The sequence below is a fragment of the Saccopteryx leptura genome, chromosome 1 (assembly GCF_036850995.1).
Source record: "Saccopteryx leptura isolate mSacLep1 chromosome 1, mSacLep1_pri_phased_curated, whole genome shotgun sequence".
In the NCBI taxonomy this organism is placed as follows: Eukaryota; Metazoa; Chordata; class Mammalia; order Chiroptera; family Emballonuridae; genus Saccopteryx; species Saccopteryx leptura.
In genome coordinates, this window is record NC_089503.1 from 208,574,106 (window position 1) to 208,577,817 (window position 3,712).

General features: G+C 41.5%; 1 non-coding gene across 1 annotated transcript; it reads right to left on the minus strand.

The window, feature by feature from the left end:
- Positions 1 to 3,194: 3,194 nt before the first annotated feature.
- TRNAS-GCU (transfer RNA serine (anticodon GCU)) lies at positions 3,195 to 3,270 on the minus strand. Its single transcript has one exon. It is a non-coding gene; the product is annotated as a tRNA-Ser (tRNA).
- Between the last annotated feature and the right edge of the window lie 442 nt (positions 3,271 to 3,712).

Here is a 3,712-nt window from a genome sequence, read left to right on the forward strand (position 1 = left end):
TCAATAAGTGTTAACAGAATAATACAATGTAGAATGGAATATGCTACTGTTTTTCTTCCTCAGTTTTTTTCATAGTTGTTGACTGCAATTGGAAGACTACCATATGGTGTAAAATAAAGATTTTATTTCAGCATGTTGTATTAAAACCAGAAGGAAAAGAAACTTGGATGTAAAGGTCATAAAATTGCTGGAATGTACCATCCTGGAAAAGAAGTTGTTACTGTCTAAGTCATTTCATGAATATAATGACATACATTTTAATGAAATGAAATTTAAATTATTTTTAAAAGATTCTTTCTTCATGCAAAATAACAACAGTAATATTAAAGCAAGAAGTATGGCAAACTGGATATTTAAGTCTCATAAAAACATATTTAAGAGCTTGGGTCTACTATTCACACATTCAATAAAATTTATTGATTACCTGCAATATAGTAACCACTAGACAGAAAGATGAACAAACTCAGAATCAGTTCTCCAGGGGCTTATAATCTACTAATGGTGATGTAGACATATAATCAAATAGCCATAAAAATGCAGTAGGTTCTATTTTTAGAAGACATTTGAAAATAATGTTCTGTGGGCCCTGAGAAGAAAGCACTTAATTCTGCATAATAATTCAGGGAAGACTTCCCAAAGGAACTATCATTTCAGCTGAAAGTTTTGTTTCCATTATTCAAATCTACCAAAATGCCAAATCTATACATCCATAAGTTTAATAACAATACCAAACAGAAATGATTTCACAGTTTCAACTCTTATACCTCTACAATTTATTAGTATTTCTACAGAGAAGTCAGACTGAGCTTTTTTTTTTTTAAAACCTCATTCAAAACAAGCCGTTCTTTTGCCTACAGGCTGTAGTAACTAGTGATTATAATCCATAGAAGCTAATCATGTGCTTTGTTCATAATGATACTGAGAACTCAACTCCTTGCTCTCTTTACCTCAGTGTTGACTCTAGACGTGTCTTTGCAGCCCTTGTTTCATGTATTCAAAGGCACTTCACTCAGAAAGACATTCAAGTCTCTCCATCCTTCACTGTATTTCAGTATCTGCTCAAACATAATCTTATGAGAGAAAGGCCCTTCATGATCACCCCGTAACAAACTGCTTCTCCTCGCCTATTGTGGTTTAATAAAAAATAAACACTTGGTTCTTGTCTCCAGTTCCTTTGCTTAGATTCTAAAGCCCTTTGGGAGCTCCTAAGTAGTGAGTGTTGTTTTTATATATATGCCAATGAGATAGTGAGCCCTCAGACAGTTACAAGTTGGGGCTGGTCTTCTGTAGAAATATGCTATAAAAATATGCAGAGTTAGGGTAAACAATTAGAGGCAGAGAAGCGCCTTAGGGCAAAGTCCCTGTGCTGACAAGAGTCCAGGGGCCTCTCTGCCTAACTGGAAACAGGAAAACATCAGGATAAGATTCAGTACCAGAAAGGTTTAGGCTCTCAGAACAGGATTAGGAATCAGCATGTTCCTTGCACTTTACCACACCCCCTAAAAATGTCTGCCCTCTGCTTCCTTGAGTTATTTATACTGGCTAATAAATATCTGAGTAAGGCTGAGGATGGGGCCTTAGCCCTTGGATCTGCTGTCCAGGGCTGTTGCCTCCCCTTGGCCCCTCAGAGCATTTCATTTTGCCTCCAAGTAGTTCACTGTCACCGCAATAGTCTCCTAAAAGGCTAAATCATGATTTCAAGGTTGGAATGTTGATCCTTAACCCAAACCCAGGAGCAGGAAGGGAATACAGATTGAATCAAGCATGCCTACAGAATGACAACTCCATAAAATGGCCTAAACATCATGGTCCAGGGAGTCTCTGTGCTGGAGACCCCACTGAGCATGCTGGGAGGCTGGTGCACCTGGAAAGAGCTTGGGCCCCTTGGCATTCCTCTCGACCCACCTTCCCCACCCACACCTTGCGCAGTGCATCGACTCCATCCAGCTGTGCTGAGCTGTATCCTTTATAATAAACCAGTAAACAAGTAAATTGTTTTCCTAAATTCTGTGAATTATTCTAGCAAACTACTGCACTTAAGAAAGAATGTCATGGCCTGACCAGGCAGTGGTGCAGTGGATAGTTTTGGACTGGGATGCAGATAACCCAGGTTCGAAACCCCAAGGTCATCTTCTTGAGCATGGGGTCACTGGCTTGAGTATGGAATCATAGACATGACCCTAAGGTTGCTGGATTGAATCCCAAGGTCACTTACTTGAGCATGGAGGTCACTTGCTCTGCTGTAGTCCCCCACCCCCATCAAGGCACATATGAGAAGGCAGTCAATGAACAACTAAAGTGCCACAACAAAGAATTAATGCTTCTCATCTCTCTCCCTTCCTGTCTGTCTGTCCCATTTCTTCCTCTCTCTGTCTCTCTCTCTCTGTCTGTTACAAAAAATGAGCTCATGAAAATTTCTGATTTATAGTGCTAAAAACCAAACTTTAATTCAGTAAACCAAAATATCAATTTGATGAATCAGGCAGTATTCCATTGAGCCAATAGAAAGCAGCTCTAAAATGCTTCAGAAATGAAAATATTTTTTTAAAACCAGAAAAGTGGTGGGGCAAGTAACTCATAAACAAGATGAAGGATGATTCGGGCAATGTCACCTGGCTTTGGGGAAGGAAGGGATCTAACCAGGTAGACTGTCTCTCTGGGACTGACCAGGAAATTCCAGACTGCTGAGTTAAGAAAACATTTCCAGGGAGGCTGAAATTATAATTAGATTAGGCATTAAATCTCTTTGGTGACATGGGTTTAGTACAAGTGACTCCATTTGAGGCCTGCTGTCTTCTTTAACAATCCCCTCCTTTGATCAGAGGCTCAGCTTAAATGAGAGTTATGACCAAAATTTAAGGCATTACCGATACTCCCTGCTAAAGTCCTTACATTCTCATCATTTTTTTTTGTATTTTTCCAAAGCTGGAAATGGGAGGCAGTCAGACAGACTCTCGCATGCGCCCTACCAGGATCCACCTGGCACGCCCACCAGGGGGCGATGCTCTACCCGTCCCGGGCGTCACTCTGTTGCGACTAGAGCCATTCTAGCACCTGAGGCAGAGGCCATAGAGCCATCCTCAGCACCCGGGCCAACTTTGCTCCAATGGAGCCTTGGCTGAGGGAGGGGAAGAGAGAGACAGAGAGGAAGGAGTGGGGGAGGGGTGGAGAAGCAGATGGGCACTTCTCCTGTGTGCCCTGGCCGGGAATCGAACCCGGGACTTCTGCACAGCAGGCCGACGCTCTACCACTGAGCCAACCGGCCAGGGCCATTCTCATCATTTTTGTTGACCTTTTTTTGTGGTATTCACAGATCACGATGCTTTTTGCTTACTCCTTATAAATACAGGCCATGACTTCTGGTTCACTATTTTTAAGTTGGTCATTCTCTTTGCCCCTTCTTGATGTTTCAGTCTTAGGGAGACCATTTGCCTAGTGGTTTATGGTCACAAATATGCATTTAAAGCTTTTGAGAGAATGCAGTACACCAGGGATATTATTATGATTATTACAGGCAAGATCATTCCCAGTGTTTGCAGTGTACTTTGTGGCCATTGTTTTGTCACCAAGATGCAAACCAGTCAATATCAAATAAGTCAAAGAAAGACCTCATTGAAGGAGTCACCTTTTAAAGCCAAGTGGCTTGTTGGGTGATCTTGTGTAACCGAGTTTCAGCTTTTCCAGAAGTGTTTATCCAGCTGCAACAGGTGGT